At 27.7% G+C, this 25,984-nt stretch overlaps 1 protein-coding gene across 1 annotated transcript in view; it reads left to right on the top strand.

The window, feature by feature from the left end:
- Positions 1-1,556: 1,556 nt before the first annotated feature.
- Trpm (transient receptor potential cation channel, subfamily M) overlaps positions 1,557-25,984 on the top strand; it is a 320,313-nt gene continuing 295,885 nt past the window's right edge. The window contains exon 1 of the mRNA XM_065510708.1: positions 1,557-2,303. The gene's annotated coding sequence lies outside the window, so the exon portion shown is untranslated. The remainder of the gene's footprint in view (positions 2,304-25,984) is intronic.

Here is a 25,984-nt window from a genome sequence, read left to right as displayed (position 1 = left end):
TTATAAAACAAAATTTCCATACAAAATCTGTTTCATAAACCTTTGATAAATTTATAAACTGTTTATGCATATGGGGGTTACTGTTTAAAAACCGGTTAATCGGTTTTCTGTGAATCGATTAATTTAAACCGTCGGTTTTCGGTTAACCGGTTTTTAAAACTCGCATAAATTAAAGAAGTTTATGCTAATTAAAATATCGATAGAATTTTTTCAGGTCCCTCTATCTTAGAAAAGTTTTCAATGAATGTGAATTCACATCAGGGTGCTCTCCAACTAAAGGATAATACTGTCAGTTATTTTTTTTTTTTGAAAGGAAGAACATGTAGGCCATAGATGATTACAGATATGCAACAAATGACAATTGTCAAAAAAATTAATATCAAATCGTATGGTTATATTACAGAGCGATAGAAAACATAAAAAAAGTTCAAAAGGTTCCATAATAAAAATACCGAAAATGCACCGTTTGTACTTTACTTTCTTCAATTTCGACAAAATCCAGGACAATTACATGGTCATTATTCAATTAAAAAATTTCAAATATTTCGAATTTGTTTATTAAAACTGATCAGCAGTATAAACTAATGCTTATTCAAATCGCACGTAAGGAAATGTTATGTGAGATATAGTTTTGCATTATAACATTTTTCATTAAATGGTGAAAAATTGTTATTGCAACTAGTAAGAATCGGTCCATTATGTCACCTAGCCTCACACAATATGACTTTATCATAAATGTCTGATTTTACCACAAATAAGTTTAATAGACAGTTTCAAAATATCGAATGAAAGATTCCGTTCGCATTCTAACGGAAAGAAAACTGATTTGGGTTTTCCAAACTTCAAATTTATCTGAACTAATCAGTTTTCTTTTGCTTAGAATGCTAACGGTGACAGGTTATCACAGATTACACAGATACGAACCAAATGACAGTTCCCACAAAAGTAATATCGAACCGTATGGATATTTTGACGTTCTACAACCACATTTCAATGGTGGTGTTTTGCAGTCCCTCTTTCCAAATCACAACCCTTTTGACATTTTCATTTGTTTGTTTTCTATTTTCATATTACTGGAACCAGATGAATCATATCTGTGTAATCTGTGCATGTGCAGAGATTACATATAAAAATAAATCAAACCTAAACATTTTAAGAGAAAAATGTGTTTGCATTTACTCAGAGTAAATGCATTTACAAACTATAACGCGGATCTGTACGGATTAACATTATTCGATTTTATTAAAATGTTCAATGTTGCAAGTGTACCAAATGTCATACTTAACTGAACTAAACTCCTAAAGATTCGAAAAAACACTAATTTGTACTACCTGTTGTTACATATTTAATTACAATACATTTTGGTGAAGGGTACAACAGAGTGTGCAGAATATTTTTTAAGTAATTCTAAAATGAAATAGTATTTACAATTTATCTTTATTTATTTTCTCTATTTAGTTTTTAATCGAAATTAAACATCTACAAAACAACAATACAATAAAAATAATAAATAAATACAATAGAACAGAATTGTATTGAAATCAAATCAAATAAATGTTTCGGTGAGTAAGAAACATTCAGAAAATACTCCTCTGTATCTGCAAAAAATTAAAATTCAAACAAGAAACACACAGGAAAAAAAATCAAAAAGAAGATATAAAACATAAACAAATAAATAAATAAATAAATGAATTAAATTGAAATTTTAAAAGTAAATTAAATAAATTTTACATTTACTACTGCACTGTTATTGCCACAATTAATGCCAGCCAAACAGTCAGCTAAAGTGTTTATTTGTACAATTTCCTACACATGATTATTCGGATGATGCTACACGAATGCTGCCACAAATAACTGCTGCTACCACTTCTAACCAAACAAATTTCTGTTAATGCTGCTGTTAATAATAAATGTTTTTGTACAATAAAAATAAAAGTGAAAAAATTAAATCAATCATCACATTTCAGCTTTATAACTCGTCGTAAACGACATTATCAAAATATTATTTGCACACAGTATCAGCTGCCTCCTCGTGTCCAGAGTGAGTGTCGTCCCATTGCAATTGGCGGGCGGGGCAATAAAATAATCTGACTAGTCGTCATTATCTAGACAGATAATCGTATGTACGTACAACACCATCAAAATTGTTAAATATCCCATCGTTATAGCCGCTGTTGCTGCCATTTATTGCCACTGCATACAACAAATATTGCTGAGTTTTGCTGTTGATTTTTATTCATCACAATAAAATAACAACAACAACAACATCATCATTATTATCATCATCAACAATTGTTTGTTTGGTAAGTAAATATTTGAAATAGAATAAAATAGTTGTTGGCCATTTAATTCCACCTCCCCCTACGAACGACCGACTGACTTCTCCATATGGGAAACTGCGGACGAGTTCCAAATTATTGTAATCAAACATTTCAATTTCTATTCAATCGAAATGTATTTAATTTTATTTTGGCAGAGCAGAGTAGAGTCATAAAAGCCAATGAAAAACAGACTATAAACAAAACGCTTTGTTTTATATTATTGTTGTTCTTGTTTTTTATTTTAATTACTGCTTAAATAATAAAAATTGTTTTGTTCGTTGAAAATAATTTAAAAAACATTAACATCAAATATCTTCTTTACACTTGATCTTTTTTTTAAATTATTTCCATAGTTGTTTTTCGCAATAAAAGCGAAATTTTCAATGTTTTAATTGAAAGCAAAAGTTTTTGAACATTTTAAGAGTGTTTACCTCTTCTGTTTTCACACCAAATCAAACCAATACTTATTCCGAACACTGTTTCCAAACAAAAAAATTTATTATTTTTTTGCAAACGTTCAAATATAAATCGACTTATTAGGGGAATTACCAAACATGTTTTTACTGTCCCATTTAAACATATTTTGATAATTTAGAATTATTGTTGTTACAAATAGTTTTTAAGTTATCTATAAATAGATAAATAAATAAACCACAGATTATTACAGATATGCAACAAATGTCAGTTGTCAAAAAAGTAATATCGAACCGTATGGTTATTTAGACGTTCTACAATCACTTTTTAATTGTTATGCGTTGCATAGCGAGAGAAATAATTCAATTTCCAATAGGCAAAATATTTCCAAACCACAATCATTTTGTTATTTTCTTTTGTTTGTTTTCTATTGAAATATTGAAAACCAGCTAATTCATATCTGTATAATTTGTGAAATAAACGAATGAGGGCTATACCCAGCAAAAACTTCACTTGCAAGTTCAAACTACAAAATAATGCATTCTTTCGTAGTCATTTTTATCAAGTAAAATATTAATCTAAACATGAGAACGCGAATTCAACTCATGACTGGTGCAGATTTTTTTTTGTAATTACAATTATTTATAATTTAATTCAGTATTTTTAATTAAAAACAAACCAGTAAGCACCAAACCCCCAAAAATTCAAGCACTTGAATGTTTTGTTGGAATTTGACTTGAATGCAAATGTAATTATGTTTTAAACTTGAAAAATATTTGAAAAATTAAATATTTCTCAAACAAAAAACATATGGCTTGAATTTATGTTTTCTTTTTACTGTAATTCAATTGCTTGACTATAATTCAAGGCTTAAATTACACTTGATTTTAACTTGAATTCCAGTAAAAATGCTTATTGGGATGTTATATGTTAAATAAATGTTGATTTTAGGACATCTCGAATAAAAATACCTATTTTTTCCAGTAGATTATTTTGTAAGTAAAGTTTTTGCTATGTATTCAAATGTGCCGAATTTTTGGGTTATATTTGTTGTACCAATCAGCACAAAAAAACGCGGTAGAAATTGCTAAAGGCCTTTGTCATAATCAGTTTTTCAATTTGTCAAAGGTAATAAACGAATTATGTATTTTGGAAATTTCGTGCTCTTCCAGATACATACAACTCAATATTTGTCATGTCCAAACTTATCCTTAATATAGATATATTCTATAATTTCAAGTATTTAAACCCTACACCAATGTTTGTAACTCCCAAAAATATTGGTCTAACACCCACCTTAAAGTATACCGATCGAATCACTTTCTGAGTCGATTAAACGATGTCCGTCCGTCTGGCTGGCTGGTTGGTTGTTAGTTTAGAAAACCTTTTAGAAACCCGGTTTTTCGGTTAACCGGTTAAATATGAAAAAACATAAAACGTCCAATAAAGTATACACAGCTTTAATTTTTTTTGGCTTTTTAGTAGTCAGGAATGGTTATTTAATAATTATAACTATGCAAAGTGCTAAGTCCATTTTATTTTTTAAAAATTTCAAAATTATTATCTCAGTCAAATATCGACGGCAATTATCCAAAATGGTTTATCTGCAAAAACCTGATTGTTCAGGAGAAGCAAAAAACTGTTTAATTCCCTAACTAGTGAGTATTTAACAAATCGATCTTCCACAATAATTTTAGGATTAAGAAAAATAGAAGATCTTACTTCATGTCGAAATAATTAGTGTTAGTGTTAGGATTTTTATTAATATTTATTAAATAAATTACATTTATTTTGAAAGAAGATTATCATAGACAGAATGATATTCATTAGGTATCACAGATTTCAATTCCTGTTGATGTTTCCATTTAATGGTGGATATTGGAAGATATTCTTGGCAGTGCAGTGATTGTGTATCTATATATCCTATATATTCTAAGTATTCGGTATCAAACGGTTTGCTTATTTCTTTGGCACCAACTATTAAAATTTTACGCGCCTCTTTCGTTATATTGATATAATATGATATGATGAGGAATATATGGATTGGTCCTTCAACTTTTTTTCAATTTTTGCATGGGCACTGTCACATTCCATTTGAGTGTGTCCCTTTTCCAGATATTTTTGCTCAATAATTTTTTTGGTTTCTATTGAGTAATTAGACAAGGTATTTGGGAGAAAATGGTTCCGATTTTGGTAGCCGCAACCAGCGTTGCCACTCATAAAATATTTTTCCTACCAAATTTCTAATTAAAAACTACCAAAGCCTACCAAAACCTACCAAATTTAAAATATTTGAGAAATGATATATGGATTCGTTTCAAAATTAATAGTTAACTATATAATTATATTATTGCTGCTATAAAATTACCCAGAGGAAGAAAGTTATTTAATAACACTACAATCATAAATATGTTAAAATCGTTCAGTTTTCGTGATTTTATTTTTGAGTCGATTTAACGATGTCCTTCGTACGTCTGTCTGGCTGGTTGTCCATGTATTTCACATGGCCCCCATATAAATGTCCTCCAGAAATAAGACATTATCCGTCATAAATGCTTGATTTATATAGATATTAAATAACATTTTTACAAATAAATTACACCTAAAAATTCAATTCATTATTGATCATAGCTTTTTATAAAAGGCCTCTTCCGAAAATTACTTAAACGAGCATAAAACTCCTAAAAGTGTTGGTATCCCGTAAAAATTCAACACAAATAAGTTTCATATAGAAATAAATTACGTGTCTTAATTTCCATAATTGGACATTTAAAGTGTCAGATGAAACAGGAATATTGAAGCAGTGTTTAACACATATTATTAGAAAATACAAGTTTTGAGAGCGCTGTGGCATTTTTTGAACTCAACACTACTAAATAAATACACATTTAACTGACTAAACTAAATATTTATGAAAATGCTATCTTCATATTTTGCAAATATGTAGTTTTATTATTTTGGCTTAACATAAGTAGTTTTTTCGTTATTATTTTAATTATTTTGTTCTTAAAAATACTTCTGTATTCAGAAATATCGTAGCCTACCAAAATACGACAAATATCGGAACAAACCAACCAAGCTACCAAAAGTCAATTTATTAACTTCAAACTACCAATTTTGGTCCAATTGGACCAAAGCGGCAACGCTGATCACAAGTACGTGTGAAGAGAGGAATTATTGTTACTCTCAGATTACTCTCAGTTGCGCCTCTAGTTGTACCCTATGGTTCCAATTTTTGGTATTGAAAATTCATTCAAATTAAAATTTAAAACATTTTTATAGAACTCTGTTGCCTGGACAAAATTTAAAAGCTACAAACACATGTGTAATTTTCTTACTAACACATGTATAGAGTTAGGTACTTTTTGACTAACACATGCTTATAGCTACGTACTGCTGTCAAAGAGTCGGACTACTTGTTATACTTTGGCCGCAACCATCGAAATAAAAACTTGTAGGCAAATCACCCTATAGACAGTGTGTCTTAAAATGAAATTTGAGGACAAAAAAGTTGCCATATGTATTTACATACTATATGCACACTATGTTAACTTATAATATTTTTGTCTAAAGTAATAAACTACCATCCCAATTATCGAATATTTTTTCCGTTAAACTCTGTAAAGATAGAAACATTTTGAAAACATACTTCAAATCTGCGTATTAATATTCATCAGAAACGTTGTATTTTACATAGTTTTAATATATGACTGCTATGAAAATCTCGCAAATACATTGTAGATAAACCATTTTGCCTTCAAAAAAAACGTGTTTATGTAGATAAACCAAACAAAAAATGTGAATAAGTCGCAAACAAATCAAACTTTTGATCAGAAATTCATACCATAGGAAAAGTGCATCACAGGGAATAGTTTGGCATCAAAATCTCATTTTTACAAAATCTGCAGATAAACCATTATGAAAGGCCGTCGATATAATACTTGTTTTAATTATTGGTTTATTCATTAATTTTCAACCAAAAAATATAAATCACAATTTTTTTAATTAAATGTTTTATAATTTTAAAAATTTATTATGACCACGATGATTATTTGTCATTATAAATCATACCAAATAATTAATAAAACTACATTATCAGATTTCAAAAATATTTCAAATCATGGATTTTAGAACGTTTGTATCTCAAAAGGAACTTTGTACAATAAACTAACGCAATGATAATTAAAATAAAATTTTAAGATCAAAACATACTAATGAAGTCAAATTTATTGAATTAAGGTATAAACACGCAGAGAAAAATATAGTTGGACATGGTTACTGTAACCATTTCAATATTGTTACAAGTTTTTTAACAATATTATGGTCACAGTAACCATTTACGATTCACATGATTGTAGCAACCATATATATGGTTAGAGTAAACAAATATATGTTTGTGACTACCATTCATATGATGAAGGACTTATCATATTATGTTGCTCTCGGCTTAAGGCTTATCATAATCTGAGAACAACATATTATGATAAAATTATTCACCATAAATATGGTTGCCACAAACATATATTTGTTTACTGTAACCATATATATGGTTGATACAATCATGTGAATCATAAATTAACCATATTATGGTTACCACAATCATGTAAATGGTTACTGTGACTATAATATAGTTAAAAAATCTTGTAACACTATTTAAATGGTTACAGTAACCATGCCCAATTATATTTTTTCTCTGCGTGTACATCAAATTCAATTTAACGTTTGGTAAAATCATCACTAAGTTTATAATGAATCATTTGTAAGATTTAGCTTAACTTCAAGAATTATTCGGAATTTAATTTTAATTTTTAATAGTTTCATTATGTGCAATTTATTCTGAAAAAGTTTTTAAGAAAACTCATCCTCCCCCACTATTTAGAATCATAATCATTTAATTCTTAAAGAGTTTTATCTAAAGAGGTTTATATTGTAGATCAGCAGTTTAAGTTTCAAATCAGACCAAGTAAATTTAAATTGAATAAACATAAGTGTTTGATATAATGTGCACACAATGAATATAAAAAAATGCACCAAAACATAAGATTTAATAATTTTAGTCCTAAATTTTAAAAAAATTTTAAAAAATATATTTCGATCAAATTTGGTACATATAATTTTTTCCCAATGACTAAGTCTATTGAAATTTGATGAAATCGGTCCATGATTTCACCTAGCCCCCATACAAATGTGTTCCCGAAATTGAAATCTATCGCTCGCAAATGCTTAATTTATATAGGTATCTCCACAAATTTCACTCCAAATAATTTTTGTATATACGAAAATCATGTGACCAAATTTTGTTACGATCGGTTCATAATTAGCTCCTATATAGTCCCGCTTCCGAAAATCACTTTAACGTGCATAAATCTTTTAAAAATGTTGATATACACACAAAATCCAACATAAATAACATTCATATAGACATAAATCACACGACCTAATTTCATGCTGATTGGTCCATAATTGGTCATAGCTCCTTATATGGGAGCTATGACCACTTCCGAAAGTCACTCACGTATATAAATTATTGATATTTTAAAAGAAAAATGTTTTTACTCATTTTCAGTTTAATGTCAGCTAATTTTGGTTGTCCAATAGCGAAATTTTCAAATAATTGTTTCGAGTACACTTTATATGTATCTATAGATTTCAAAAAGGTTAAAAGCTATTCTGCAAATATACAATACATATAATAACACATATACAATTTATTAACAATTAAACGACTTAATTCGAAGCGGAAACAGTGTGTCACCTTTAATTTGAACATGAAAAAAAAAAAACTGTTAAATGGCATGTATTTAAATTCAACGTAATTTTGTTTGAACTTTCAACATAATTCTTGGTTGTACATATTTCTTCCTCCGTCATTAAGAGCATTTAACCTTCTAAGTGTTGGTTTTAGTCCTTTGAGTGAACTCGATTGTGGTTGTGAGAGTATACGAGAATTTCATCATGTTATTATTCTTAAATACAAACTAGGCAGATGTGGGTATGTGTTTCAAATAACTCCGTAGAGAATTTATGTCTAGTTTATTAAAAATATTTGGTTTAATTAGAGAAACAGTAAATATAGTTCTGGAAAGGGAAAATTAAAAACTTACTTTTACCATTGTGGTTTATTTTCAGATAATAATTTCAAATCTTATAGTAAAGTTAAGCTTATTAATGTAAAGCAATTAAATTATATCAAATTATTTCGCATAAAAGTTTACAGTCTTTAAATACAAGAAATTATTTGTTTATAAACTTTAAATAAATTTTAGTGCCAAACTTTAATTTACTTTATTTATAGAAATATTTATTGAAAACTTTTTTTCAAATTTTCTTTTGGATTTCAAAATAATTTTTGAACGTCATTGCTTTCAAATTTACCTGATGTCTGTTCAAAGATTTTCTTTCGTAAATAGTTTTTTTCCCCTTCCAAATGTATTAGTGTATTTACACTAAAACAATCCCCATAATGTTAGCGTCAAGATTTAGGAGTTTAAATATATGGAGGAGGAGGAGTAGAAACCGAATGAGTATACAGTAAAAAATACCAACCATAGAATCATGTCTTGTGTAATTAACATTAATAACACTTGTCTTAAGATTGTGCCAAAAGTTTAGTGTTTTGTGTATATTTACTGGCCTTAAACCCTCAAATGAGTTCTGTGGATGTTGAAGATGTGTCATTAACAATAATTTACTACTTACAATAACGTACTCATCCTAGTTTAATATTCAACAGACATACACTGGCGGCCATAAGTTTAGGTAAACATTATTTTGCAGGAAAATTATTATAGGGCTTTCGTCATCAATACAATTTATTGAGATTATAATAGGGAATAAAAATATGAAAAAATTATCTCAATACAGATTTGAAACTGCTGTTTAAAAACTTGAATTTTGTTGGCCATACCTCCGAATAGGATATTGTATAAGGACGAAAACTCATACACCAGTAAATACGGATATATTTTAAGTAAAAATTACCTTTTATTTTAATATTTCTCAAAATATGATGATTTTTTTTCCTAAATTTCTTGTTCAAGTTGCCTGAGACACGAAATGGTCTGGAGAATTATTAATAACTTTCAACATTTTTCAACCAATTTTTGTCACTTATATCTCATTATCGATTATTTTTTCATTCAATTGCAAAAGTAATTATTTAGTAGCAAAATTTTTACAAAAACTGAAAAATTTGCATTTTTTCCGAATTTTAGCGATAATACAGTTTGTGGACCATTTTGGCCCAAAGGAGATATAGGTTAATCTCCAAAACGTTTTTTTTACTGTAATTTTCATTAATATAAATAATTCTACATATTTGTGTAACATAATGCAGAAAGTTAAGGAGTTTCTTAAATTTATTTCATATAAATAGTAAAATTTTGCATAACTCTGACCTTTGACCTGCGCGTCCCGAAAACGTTGTCCGATTTGGATCAAATTTTAAACAATTAACTTTAATACTTAACTTTAACTTTGATATATTAAACAAATTCAGCTGTCACCCTAATGTAGAGTAAGTTCGGGTAATGTGGTATACCTATTTTATATTTGACTATAATTTTTAGAATCTTAATTCGATTGGAACAGTTCTCAGCTGGTGTTCTACTACAAGTGTTAGGTTTACATCCATGACAGTAAAAAAGTCTTTTAAGTTCAAGTTTCAGAGAAATTTGGGAAAAAGAGAAACAACTCATAAACAAGCCATTGAAAAAATTGGCGGGTAATGTGGTATACCACCATGTTCTGTTAATATTGTATACTAAACCACATAACCGATGCATAGACCCCTTTCTCACTAGGCAATTCAGTTGCGCAAGTCTCTTGCACAACAACAAAACTGCATGTAACATTTTCTTTTCCTTAACCCGTCATTACCTCTGGCATCTACAAACACAAGAGACTTGCGCAACTAAATTGCCTAGTGTGAAAGGGGTCATAGTATTTTAATTTGTAAATGAGTTGCGTTTTATTTAATCATTTTCAATTGATGCGGTTAAAGTTGGCTGATTAAGCTTACCAGAAGCTCCTCAATACATTATTTTCTTCGTAGGAGACATTGAATGACTGATGCGAAATAGCTTTCAGATAGCTTTCTTCAAATCTTCCGTTTTCTTACTTCACCTTTCTTTGGCATATTATTTGTTTGTAATTCTTTAGCTATACCACATTAGACAACCAAGTGGTTTATTGAAATTTTATATAAAACAAGTAAGAGACCTATATTCGGCTGTTCCGAATTTTATATACCCTTCACCAAATTATACTTCAAAATACAAACTTTAAATATTTTTAGTAGTGTTTATAAAAAACCGACTTTGGCCTTTTTTAGAAAACCGGTTTTTCGGTTAACCGACATCGAAAAAACCGGTTAAACCGGTTAACCGTCATATATATGTAGAAAACATTAAATGTCCAATAAAGTATACACAACTTTGAAATTTTTAGTTTTTAGTAGCCAGGAATAATGGTTAATATTAAATATACAAAAGTGCAAAGTCCATTCCATTTTGTAAAAATTTAAAAATTATTATCTCAGTCAAATGGAATTGAGTATAAATATTTTACTAAATATATAATACTTGTTTTAATTATTGTTTTTTTCATTAAATTTCAACCAAAAAATGTAAAATTAATTAAATATTTAATAATTTTGATATTTATTATCACCTCGAATTTTTGATATGAAACAGAAAATGTTACAAGTCCCAAAAAAGGACCTATAAGATGCAAACGCGCTTCTTCTTAGCTGTGATTATTTGTTATTATAAATCATACCAAATAACTAATAAAACTCCATTATCAGATTTCAAATCATGGATTTCAATATTTCTGAATTGTACACTAAGCTAACGAAATGGTTAATAAAGTAAAATTTTAAGAACAAAACACATGAATGAAGTCAAATTTATTGAAAGAAGGTATGTACATCAAATTCAATTTAACGTTTCGTAAAATCATCACAAAATTTATAATGAATCATTATTAAAATTTAGTTTAACTTCTAGAATTATGCGGAATTTAATTTTTAATAGTTTCAATATGTGCAATTTATTCTGAAAAAGTTTTTCAGTAAACTCATCATCCTCTACTATTTAGAATAATTGTAATTCTTAAAAATATTAATCTAAAGAGGTTTGTATTGTAAATCAGCAGTATAGGTTTCAAATCAGACCGAATGTTTGATATAATGTGTACACAATGAATATAAAAAATGCACAAAAACATTAGATTTAATAATTTAAGTCCCAAATTTTAAAAACCGGTTAACCGAGTGATAAAAACCGGATAAACCGGTTAACCGAAAATCAACATTTTAAATTAACCGGTTCGCAAAAAACCGAGATTTCAAAGAAAAACCGGTTTTTCGGTTAACCGGTTATCCGGTTTATAAACACTAATTTTTAGGTAAACTAAATTTATTTATTTTTTTCCAAAGTTGTTTTTTTCAAAAAACATTTTTTTCGAATTGTTATTTTGAAATTTTTTTTTGAATTTAAAAATGTTTTTTTTTTTAAATTATGACCCATTGTACTTCCAACTTACTATGGTCTTATATACGTCGTTGCCAAGGGCTTTGAAATATCTATCATTAGATATCCATATTGTCTATATTAATGACTTAGTAATCCAAATATAGGTCAAAAATCGAGGTTGTCGTGGTTTTTTTCCTCATATCTCAGACATTTGTGGACCGATTTTGCTGATTTTAAATAGGAAACTTCTTGAAAGCATGTCTAACAGAATTATTGAAGATTGATTTCAACAGACAGACAGACGGACATGGCTTAATCCACTCCGCTATCTACAAGGATCCAGAATATATATCTACTTTATAGGGTCGGAAAATTATATTGTTGAAATTACAAACGGAATGACAAACTTATATATACCCTTCTCACGAAGGTGAAGGGTATAATTAAACATATACACTAAATATGCTATATTGTTGCATGTGTTATTCAATAGCAAAATATTCCCATATGACTTTAAAATTAAATTAATGAAGTTTAAAACATGTGATTTTAGAAAAAAAAAAATTTAACAGATCACAAAAAATGTCTACCACAAGATCACGTTGATTTTTTACAATTGACTATTTCCATGACCTGCAAAATTGAAGTACACTCACCCAATGTTTTCAGATCATAAAACTCTTAAGCTTGGTAGCGTTACTTCTATGCTCTTGGTTTTAGAGAAAAGTAACTATCCCACACTATCCGCCTATACCATATTACCCGAATTTACTCTATATACAAAAGTCATGTCACCAAATTTTATAATGATCAGTCGAGAATTAGTCATAGCTCCCCTATAAGAATGGAAATCCAGAAAGTCCTCTATTTTAAAAACTATACTAATTGTAAATACTTTTCTGTAAATTTGGTATGGAGAGACCTCCTGGTATGGATAGAATTATAAAATAGTTTAAACATTAGAGGCAAGTACTTTTCACAACCGCTAACAAGTAATGACTTTAATAATTCCTTCACGATTATACGACTACTTCTAAGTAATGAATATGGTATGTAGTATTCATTGAATAGCATGTTACTCAATAATTGCAAGTCATTTCCAAGTTTTTACTGGGTAGAATTCAATTGGTGCCCATTCACACGCATTTAGTTCATGATTGTTGCTTTTTCTTGAAGAGTATGAAAAAACAAACAACAACATCTAATTACGCCAATGTAATTGTTTAGGAAAATTACATACATTTTTTTAAAATGTTGTATAAATATACATTTGGTACACAACTTTTATTCAAATGAACCGATTTTTCATACAGTTTGGAATGATAATAAATATTTTTGGATGAATTTCATTAATTTCGAGGGTGTATTTTGGATGTGAACATGATTTACACAGACAGACAAAATTACTTAGCTAAATCGGTTTAGAATAAAGATAATGATGAATAATGGTGGAGGTTATAAAAATTATATTTGAACCACTCTAATGTTAAAATGTTGCAAGTGTGGCAAACAACATAAACATGATTATTTTTCTTCAGTTTCTTTTGTATGTCTTCTAGTTCTTTATTTTATTTAAAAACTTAAGACAAAATTATGACAACTTTATTAAATGTTCAGTAATCCCAGAAGTTCCTTTCCCACACATTACCTTTCAAAACACATAGACATCTTATGCAAGGATGTATGAGGATGGAGAACTGTATTTACAGACTCACACATGTGGCAAACATTCGTTTTAGTTGAAAATCCTTAAACTCATCGTAACACGTCTTAATTGATCTCTACTTGTAACATTAAACGTCACTGTGAGTTGCTTGAGTTGCGAAAGTTTGTGGTCATTATGGTTTCGTAGTTTGTGTGTGTGCTTATGTTCAATTAATTATTGTATTGTATACTAGGGCATTCAATTACTCGGGTTTCTGGTTTAATCGGTTAATCGAGCAAATAATTAATCGGGGTTTAGATTTAAGCGATTAATTATTATTTATTCTTTTAACCGAATAATTTCAATTTTAAATTGAAAATAAAACCACGAATTTTGTCTACTTATTTAAGTATTTTACTAATAAAAAGAACAAAAGATAACAATTCAACCAAAAAATAAATAATAGCAAAGAAAATGTGGTATTTGAGATACTTTATTATACCATTGGAGTTCTTTTGGATTTTTTTTAGATTTTGAATAATTTTATTTATTTTTATAATTTTCTGGTAAAAGACTCGTTTCGGTAATGTCTCTCTCCAGTTTTGTCTATTAATGTAAAAACGAAGTAAATTAAATATGTCAGTTGTTTTACTCACTAAATGTATGTTCGAAAAAATATGTAATTTTTCTTTGACATTTGAATTAAAACGGAAAAATAAATACAAAAAAGTGTAAAAGAAGTGTCGATCAATCGATCAATGAATTAATCGGTTTATTTGTTATTAGAAAATCGGCAATTTTAAATTATTCGAATGAGATAATCGATTGAATACCCTATTGTATAGTTAATGGTATAATTTGTTTCATCTGTCAGTCAATGTTTGTTGGAATGTTATATTGCAGACATCTATACTTTAGATTTGTTGCTGTTAGACAAAACAATTGTCCAACACGACAAATATGCTTTCTTATGGTCTGTTGAAATTGTATTTAATTAAGATTCTGTAACCAGCATAAATCCTTAGATAGTGTCCTTAACTCTGACAATTGTCCAGACATTCAAGATTAGTTTATTTAATGTTTAGACATTATGGTGTTAATTGTTATTAATAAAATAATCTCTCATTCAGTAGGGCGTTACACCGGAAACTTTTGAGTTCTTAACACTCAAACGAATATTAAGACTATGAAACCAGCAATGCCAACTATTTGTGATCAAAACGCGCTAGAAATCACTAATAATTATAAATATTTTGTCCATATGAGAACCATTGTTAAAAGTAGGGAAATATTTTCATTAATAGAAATATTTATGAAATAAATAGAAAGTGGTAACTAAATTTTCTTCTTATATGTTAACCCGTCGTAACCTTGATAGTCCTAAAAGAGGACATCAAACATAAAATTGAATATCTTTCATCCAAAAAAGCTTTAACTGGAAAAACTACGCACACATTTTGTAGTCTTATATACCCATTAACATTATTTTTATCTGGAGAAAATTTCATACTCTTAGATTATTCCCTCGTCTTAGAATTTTATAACACACAATTTTGATGTGTTACAAACGGAATGACAAAATCAATATACTTCCATTTGTTGGTGGTAAATATAAGAGTGAGATGAAGTACCCCACCATGCCTGCATTAATTAATTTTCCGAGCATTAGACATTGTTGAAATAGCAAATTCTTCCAACTCATTTAAAGGGTAAATAGTTTGCAATACTTTACTTAAATAATCAGCGAATACTGTAATTTTCTAGATCACTTCGAGCCCAGATACCGTCGGATTTTTTATAGGGGTTTATGCCTCTTCCAATGGCTTGATATTATTTATTGCCTTCCAAAGGAAAACATTTGTGTATTTGGTATTCGTCAAGCATTCAATATAATTTCCTATTGTGTGATCCTCTTGTATGTAAAGATATCTTTTTAGTCTCCTTATTGCAACAGATGGTCTATTTTGTTGCCACTCTCTTCACTGATATTTTCATATAAATCTTCCTCACACTGTAAATTAGGATTCGTGTGGATACAGCTCTGTACAGTTACCTACATCTGGGATTCATTAATCAAGTGTTATACAAAAATCTTAAAATTTGTCCTTTGTTATCGCAATATCAACCGAAATATCAAAGTAACACTGAATTCGATGAACAATAAACACTCTGTGATTTTTTTTATTGAATGCGTGAAAGTCTCTTAAAAAAAACTGATTTTTACAATATTTTCAAATTAATATATTTATCTAACCAGAACATAGAATCATAAACGATGACTTCAAAAAATAGAATTGTTTAGCAAAATGGCAATAGATGCCAATAAACTATGTTTTAAAGACTATAGAAAATGTGGTTAGTAAAGTGACCACTCAACCGCAAAGAGTTAAAAACAGGGACCGTAAATTACGGTTATCCAGAAAATTTTAATTCATAAAATATGCCAATATATACCAATAGATTTTTATTGAAGTGCTCTTTCAAAATCTATGGTGATATTAAAAAAAATTATCTCAACTCCACAGTTAACAGTTATTTTGTCAACGTAAAAATAAAAGTTAGCATGAAATACTTAAAAAAGGAGTTGTAAATAGTCGTTATAAAAAAAACTCATTTGAGGACTTTTATTTTTTCCGTCATAAAATAAAAGTCATTTGAGGAGTTTTATTTTTCCCGTCAAAAAATAAAACTCTTTTCGTTTATCTTTCTTTATTGAGTCTATCTGATGTTTGTAGTAATTCATTTGTTTAAGAAAAAAAAAACAACAACAATTTGAAAATAGAAATCAAACAATTACAAACTAAAATCCCACTTGATTTTATTTTAATGAATAATTATTCAATTGCAATGCAAGTGGCTTTACAAATTGTAATGATCTGACCAGCGCACACTGGTTTTTTTTTTGGCATAAACTCTAATTTAAAAGCAATTGAATTGAAATTGGGTTTGTATACATTTTTATACTCCCAAGATGACCTGCCAAGTTTCATATGATTTGAGGCACTATTTCATATAGCTGCTATATAGCCGATCTGGCCGATTTGCCCCAACTTTTTTGTTTACGAAGCTATTGAAGTGAAATTTGATTTGTATTAATTTTTTATGTTCCTAAGATGACCTACGAAGTTTCATATGATTTGGGGCACTATTTCATATAGCTGTCATATAGCCGATCTGGCCGTTCCGACCGATTTGCCCCAACTTTTTTGTTTATAAAGCTATTGAAGTGAAATTTGATTTGTATACATTTTTTTATGTTCCTAAGATGACCTACAAAGTTTCATATGATTTGGAGCACTATTTCATATAGCTGCCATATAACCGATCTGGCTGACATTTTGAAGTTTCCACTAAAAATATAATTTTTAAATTTTGTTTTTTTTTGAAAACGTGTAGATTCGGACAAAAAGGATTAGTTTCTTATTAATCTGCACACTTTGGTTAATAACTTCTCACTTACAACTTTTTGCAACGCTTTGCCATGCAAAAGTACTGATCCACGAAACACAACTACACTTGTTAAGCTCATTCTAAAAATACATATAAACAAAACACGGTACAATTGGACAATTGGTAAACTATAGTTTTAAATACCAGGAAAAACGTTTTCCATATTAATCCTTTTCACTTTTGTGTAAACTTTCGCCAGAACAAACAATCAATGTTGCAAAATTTTCCCCGCCAATTTTACACAAAACGTGTGGTACATAATAAGCTTTCTTTAATAGCGCGCAAACAGTATTGGTCCACATGTTAAAGTTAAATATTTTTTTTTCTAACTAGGGTGTTTAAAAATTAAAAATCAACAAAATTTTAAAATACTTAAACATAAAAAAAAATTACTTTATGCCAAAAAAAAAACGGAAAATACCAGTGTGCAGCGGCAAGCTTTAGGTGTCAATTTATATAAAATGGCTTTTATTTTCTGACGGGAAAAATAAAACTATTCAAATGAGTTTTATTTTCTGACGGGAAAAATAAAACTCTTCAAATGAGTTTTTTTTATGACGGCTATTTAAACTCTTTTTTTAAGAGTTTCATGCGAACTTTTATTTTTACGTTGAAAAATATTTTAGATGGATTTTTTTTTTAAATTCACAAAATAACTGTTATAAAATACCTTTTTGGACACTGGTTAAAAATCATTAACTCAGTACAATTAAAACGTTTTTTCGAAATAGGTCTCAAAAATATTTCCAGCGTACTATCATATATAGTGTGATGTAGGTTCATATATTCTGGATCCTAATGGCAATAATCGGCCAATAAATGACTGAGATATGATTAAAATACCACCACAACCTCGATTTTTTTATATATACCAACTTTTGTATATATGTACATACTTCTTCTGTACATATGTATATAAGTTAAATATTAATATTATAAAATATTATATCGATGATATATCAAAAGCCCTTCCAACGTGATCTTCCATATTTTCATAAAAAAAAAATGTTCAAATGTTTTTTTTTGTACCAAAACAAATTTGATTCTATTATTGATTACGATTCACTAGATCATATTTAAAATTTAAACTTCTACTATCAAAAATAACCTATTTATAACCAAAATTCAAAACAAAGTACCATCAAGTGCACGATTTTCTTAAACAAAATAACGTATGTGTACGTTTTGAGTAATTAATTAATAAAAAGTATTTTATCTTATTTTATGAAGTTTTCTAATATTTTTTTTTAATAAATTTGTTGAAAATGTAATGAAGTAGCTTTTTTAGTTTAAATAAGCAGTTGTTAGTAATTAAAATAAAAAAAAACATACAAAATATAAAAATATAATTTTATTTAAATTTTTATTTTTTTTTTACAAATTTATATTGATGATACCATAGACAACAACTAGATAGGTAACTGAGAGCCAAAAACCTAAGTCTGTTGTCAGAAACCTAATTCATGAGAATGTATTGCATGTATTTTGTTATTGTATCACCCGTATGTGTGAAAAGAGAGTAATTTTTCAATATGTATTACTCTCTCCTTCCGTTCTATGTGTTTATTCTATGGATGATACTTTCCCTGCAGGAAGTGTCAATAGTGAAACTATACTGACTTACTATTGACACAGTCACCAGTACTAGTGACTTATTTTACCCCAGACAATGCTATTTACTGTAGACATTTAACATGTGCGTGTCATTGGAAGTCTACTACTGACGATATTACTATTGACTAGGTACTTATTCACTAGTACATTTTAGTAATTCTAATCAACACTTTTGGTACTTTTCTGAAGTAGATATAAATAATGAAACTGCATATTTTGTTCACATTTGACGTTGTATTAAACAAATTAAAAAACGAAATGGTATGAATTCATAACAGATGGAAGAGTCGTCTTCGTTGACGCTTCGTTGACAATGTCGCTAAAAAGTCACCAAAATAGTCGAGAAAACTGGTGACTTGGAGACACTTCTCCCCAGGTTTCCTTCAGGGCTATTTTGATTTAAGTAAACAACAATTCAAAATAACGTAAGACACATAACATAAAGTTTGTTCTATAAATAAATGTCTAGTGTCATTGTAATTTTATTTCAATATCTCAAGTAGTTTTAATTTTATATTGTTCTTTGCTTCTCCTATAAACATATGAAAAGTAATGTTACGTTATTTTGCATTTTAGGTGACGATATATAAGATTTCGCACAGCACTCTTTTTCCATTCATTTACCATTAAGCAATATTATTCTTACACATATGTATTTGTCTTCAACTTTACGAATGATTTTTTTTTTCGAAATTAATCCCTTGATAATATTTTCTTCTTTTTATTTAGATAAATAAAACTCTTCTAATTAGATAAAAAAAAAATAGTTTCGTAAACGATAAGAAATGTAAAGAAAGAAAGAAATAAATAAGTTTCTATGATTAAAAGAACAAATCTGTGGACTCAAAATCTAGATTTGAAAATCTAAATAAATATTAGCAAGTAGATATCATACAAATATTAAAGACAACATTTTTTTAAATTCATATATGTATGTACAATTGGTATTCGTACTCAAACTCATGTGTATTTTCTAAAGATTTATTAAGGAAATCCTTTTTTATATCACTTGAGTTATAAATGGTCTAAATACTAACAAACACTTTAAGTTACTAAGAAATAGTTTCAAATTTTTAAAAGTATAACTCCAAATGGAGTACGGAATAGTTTTAAATTAAATTTTTTTTAATGTTTAGTTTCTGATGCCTATTTTTTCAAAAAGAGCATAACAAATATTACGGCTGAAACTCGTTCCACTTTTTTGCTTACGAAACCTTCAAGTTCCATGTTTTTTTAATAAACAATACTAATGAACGCATCAACAACAACCCAGCAGTTAAGCAAGTAGTCAATGTATCCCTTATAGATATTAATTGTCAGTAATGTCTGATCACTTGGCTGAATCCATTTTATATAATTTAAGTAATTTGACTTCACTTTTTTGTGAGTAATTCGTACAAACTGGTTTTTTCTCATACACACAGAAAAAACTATTTCTTAAACCGTTTCAATTCAAATATTTGTCACATATTGAACTGGTTTCAATTATTTCATAATTAAATCAAGTATTCATTTGCTCAAAATCAAAATTTCTTGAGTTTTGATTTGATTATTTTGACAATTGAATATACATATAATATACACAGAAAAAACTAAATTTCGTATTCAAACACAAAATTTATAAAATCAAACAAATATTTTACTGAAATAGGACCTATCACAAAATTCACAAAATCAAACACTACATTTCGTAATATTTTTATTGAAAAAAAATATTTTTTTTCTTATTCAAATATTGTTACTATTAATAAAATATAATATTTGAATATCCTCCAAATATCAAACAATTTTTTTAATAAAACAATAAAAACAAATAATTGGTTTTGAGTACAAATTCAAACAATTTTATATTTAAATCATTAAAAATATTCATAAAAAATACAATTAAAAATTAGTAAAACTTTTATAGAAAATACTGTTATAAACAACATTTTCTATAGATAATACTGTTATAAATAATGTTTTCTATATACTGTTGAAAATAATATTTTCTATAGAAAATTCTGTTATAAACAACATTTTCTATAAATAATACTGTTTTAAATAATATTTTCTATAGAAAATACACAATATTTTTAAAATAAAATAATTTTAGAGAAATTTTTAATAGAAAATATCCAGGAATGAATGCGTGAGATGTCGCCAAACTTGCGCACTTTCCATATAACGGGAATCCAATAACACTGAATATTTTTCACCTGCGAGAAGATAGAGAAAAATTCATTATGAACTGTATTTATTAGCATATTTGTATTATTAATTGATAATCAAGCGTACTTACGATAATATCATACTTACCGAACGTTAAGCATGAACTCCAATATTATCGACGTCATTCAGTTCAACAATACCCGGTCTGGACAATGCAGACCACAAAATGGACAAACATTTAAACCCATTTACAAAAAAATATTATATTTTTTTAATATTTATTTTTCCAACTGTCTGTCAAATTACATAAATTTGTTTTTATTTGATAGTAAACAAAAAAAATATAAAGTCATTTAAAAAAATATTCGATTCTATTAAAATGTTTCTTAAAACCAAATAAAATATTTGTAAAGAAAAAAAGTTGTTTGTGTAGAAGTGTTGCCTATGGTTTAACAAATTATAAAAATGTTTCGTAATATAAAAACGTTCTTGATTTGCAGTACAATAAATAAAGAAAATTTAAGAATAAATATGCGTTTTTGATTATTTAAAAAGTTGTCAGCATTGTTAAAAACAAACAATTGTTAAAATCAATAAATATATTAATAAAACCAAATAAAAATAATACTAAAATATAAATTTTATTTCCAACAAGCGTTTGTTTGGAAATATTTCATTCATAATTATTTCTGTGTACAATTTTCGTTATTGGTTGAATTTAAAATTACAAAAATTATTGAATAGATAATTTTCGTAATTGAAAACACATTTTTGTTATTTTTTGTGTTTCAATTACGAAAATTATCTATTCAATAATTTTTTTATTTGAAATTCAACCAATAACGAAAATTGTATATTCAATTGTCAAAATAATCTAATTCAAAACTCAAAATTCAATAGAAAATATCAAGAAATTTTGTTTTTGAGCAAATGAATACTTGATTTAATTATGAAATAATTGAAACCAGTTCAATATGTGACAAATATTTGAATTGAAATATAATTTTTTCTGTGCAGTTTATTAAATTTTGGTTAGGTCCTCGTATACTGACATCCCATGTAACCTAGCGTGAAGTTAATTGTCACTTCAGTGTCTCTAAGTAATCTAGAGTGTAGTAATCTAGAGTAAATCACTAGTTCGGGACAGTCACCAAGAACTTCTGGGAAATGAACAAATCAACAACCACTCCACTCAAATAATAAAAGATACACATACAGGCATGGAACCCACACCAATGTATTTGTATGTATGCGAGTACATTAGGGTGATTGTTTTTTATGAACAATATTTTTTTGGAATCTCGGAACAAAAAACTGTATGTACTTGTTTTCAAACATTTTTTCGTGAGTGTTCTGATATGAATTATTGTAGTTTCTAAGGTTTTTGTTCATGATGAGAATTATTGACTTCGGCAAAAATATTGAAAAAATTCCAGGGCGTCAACAATGTTATAATACAATGTGAGATACAGGGTGCCAAAGTTATTGAAATCTGGTTTAAAAAGTATTGTAGAGTTCGTAACTTGCACAAATATATTAAATGTATTTTTGTTATAAAGCCAATTCTATAATAAAGAAAATACTTTTAAATGCATAGAATTTGACAAAAATTGTTAATAATTGTTTTTTTTAATGTGTAAAACAGTCTCACCGATCAGCTTAGTGAACATTGGTAAAAAAAAATCATCCTGAAAAAATGTTAGGTATATCGGTTGCGGCAAGCTCTGAATTTTTGAAATGCATTTACAAGGGCAACAAAATTTAATTTTTTCAGTTTTTGTAAAAATTTTGCCATTAAAAAATTACTTTTGCAATTTCATTTGAAAGAATGGAAATGCGTACGTAATTATCGTAATAATGAGATATAAAAGACAAAAATTGGTTAGAAAATATTAAAGTTATTAAAAATTTCCCAGGCCATTAACGCGTCTGAGGCCACTAGAGCAAGAAATGTAGGAACAAAATTAACATATTTTAAGAATAATTAAAATAAAAGCTAATTTTTACTTAAAATATATCCATAGTTATTTGTATACGAGTTTTTGTCTTCGTAGGATAACGTTAACCTATTCGCAGGTATGACCAAACAAATTTAATTTTTTTAAAGGCAGTTTCAAAATTCTATTTTCAAATTTTTAAAAAATTTTGTTATACAAATTTCAGAATTTTTTTATCGTCACATTGAGATTTATTATGAATATAATAGGGAATAAAAAATTTGTGTTCACAACCACAATAGTTGTATCATACAGCGTACAACATACAACTACGTTGTGAATTGAACAATTGTATGTTTCATTCAATGAAAAAAAAAAATAATTTGTTTTGGTAACTTGTGTTATCAATAAAGCTAGCTCTGATAAATGTAACGTCTAGTTTGACTGCTACGAATGTGGCGAAATGGTTAAAATTATTTAAATTTATTTTGAATTAAATTTTAAACTTTAGTTCAGAAAATCCAAACATTTTTATCTACCCTACTATTTATATTTGTATACATAAATAATATGTATGTATGTACTAGGGTATTCAATTAATCGGGTTTCTGGATTAATCGGTTAATCGAGCAAATAATTAATCGGGGTTTAGATTTAATCGGTTAATATTAAATTATTCGATTAACCGAATAATTTCTATTTTAAATTTAAATTGAAAAGAAAAACACGAATTTTGTATACTTATATAAGCATTTTGTTACTAAAAATAACAAAAACATAAAAAACAAACAAAACTTAATAATTCAACAAAACAATAAATAAAAATATACACATGTGAGTTCTTTTTTTAGATTTTAAGGAGATCTTCTAAAATATTCTTTTAAAAAAAGAATGTAATTTAAATGCTTAAATTTTAAACGATTTTTCTTAGTTTTAATTAAACTTGACTTGAAAAAACTATCTCACTGATTGTAGATTTTGAAAAATCGAAAATAAGGCACGATAAAAAGTATCCAATTTCTCAGTTCTTTTTTTTAGTTTTTTCTAAGCATAGTTTTTTAGATTTTGAATACTTTAATAGTATCGTTAAGTTCTGATTAAAAACTCGTTTCAGTAATGTCTTTAGTTTCGTCTATTACCATGTCGTCCTTCAACTCATTATCACAAAGTTCATCATATAATATTCTAGAAAAAATGTCATTTCCAAATTCCTTAGTTTCAGTTTCCGTACTATACTTCAAATAACTATTGCTAGAAGGGAATGTTCACGAGTTAAGAAATTCAATTTTAAAAAATAATTTTGTATAAAGTGCAGAAAAGAGACATTTCGGTTAATCGGTTAATCGACACAAATTAATAGGTTTATTCGTTATTTGAAAATCGTCAATTTTAAATTATTCGGACAGTTAACCGACAAAAATTAATCGGTTAACCGATTAACGGTTAATCGATTGAATACCCTAGTATGTACATAAGAGTAGTCCAAACATAAATTTCTGAATCACAATAAAAAATATATAAATTTTAAAAATAACAAAAACGAATATGGTACATTATTTTCATATATTGAAACTAATAGTACCTTCATTGTAATTCCGTATAAATATTTTAATATGTTTCGAAATTTGTATGCCATGTTCAAATATCTTTAAAATTTTGAGCCATCCTAGTGTTCATAAATAAGCATGAACACATGTGAATACACTTTTCTGTGATGTCGATTGCGAAAAAGGGGAAATGCTCAAAAGGAAAGTTCATTATAAAACATTAAAAAACTTTTATTTGTAGAAATGTTTGTGTTGCACAAGATTGATAAAGAAAAGTTTTAAATCTGTTTTTGAAGCTAGACTAAACTACATAAATGTTTATGTATCTGTGTGATTATAAGCTTTAATGTCTGAACCTTGATGAAATGTGAATACATACATGCAAAAAATCCCTGACATTTAATTGCAACAGACATGTGTACATTAGTTTAGTCCCGTTTATATGGTGGAAAAATAAGGTGTTGATATTCCCAACTAAAATTAAATTTTAGTTTCTTTCACGAGACCATATCTCAAGATTTTTGTCTTGGCGTCCGCATTTGGTGGACAGGATTAAATGATAGAAATGTGCTATTTTAAAGGAAACATGTGAAATATTGCTAATATGGTAAGGGTCTTTGAATACGCTGAAAACGCCGTATCTGAAATATATTTCAGATATATTTTCAAAATCTTTGAACTTTAGTAATTTTTCGCAAACATTTATTTCTGATTTAAAATAATTAGTTTAAATTAATACATTATAAACCTCATATAAATTCACCGAAACTAATTTCGAAGTTCGAATTCTATTTGAATTTTTCGAAACCGATCTTATCAAGACACCAAATTTTACATAATATATCTATAGTGTTTATGGATAGTTTAGGACTTTTTTATGACCTTTCAAATCCAATCACATCAATTTTGTCCAAAAAAAAAATTTGTCAAAAATTTCTCATTTTCACGAATATATTATTTGAATTCAAATATATCGGTTCCTAACGTCTGGTTTAAAGTTGTATCATGTTTCTTAACCTTTCTATTTCTGGAGACTTCTTGTGGACAATGTTGTTTACCTGTCGATTAACAGCAGTTAACATAACACTGGAAATTTTTAAAATATCTTTGGATATTATTAACATAGCTGTGGAACATACAACATTGAATAAAAGCTTGAGTTGATCATTGTGGAAATAGAGCTCCATCGATAGATGGAGCTAGGAAGTTCTATATGGTAATGAAGTTTATATAAATTGGCCGTGAGAACACCAACCAGTCAATCTAATTTGAAGCATTGATAAGCAAAGATAAATTAATTGCCGTACAATATGCTGTATAAGTTGTAAATTATAAACGTGTGTGCGTATTAAAACACAGAGTGACTATTTAAACTGTTGTTGTGTACATTTGAATAAAGAGTTGTTACAAATTTTAAACTACTAAACTG

Source organism: Calliphora vicina, chromosome 5, assembly GCF_958450345.1.
Source record: "Calliphora vicina chromosome 5, idCalVici1.1, whole genome shotgun sequence".
In the NCBI taxonomy this organism is placed as follows: Eukaryota; Metazoa; Arthropoda; class Insecta; order Diptera; family Calliphoridae; genus Calliphora; species Calliphora vicina.
The sequence above is the reverse complement of the archived record's forward strand: the minus strand, read 5'-3'. Positions and strand labels throughout refer to the sequence as shown.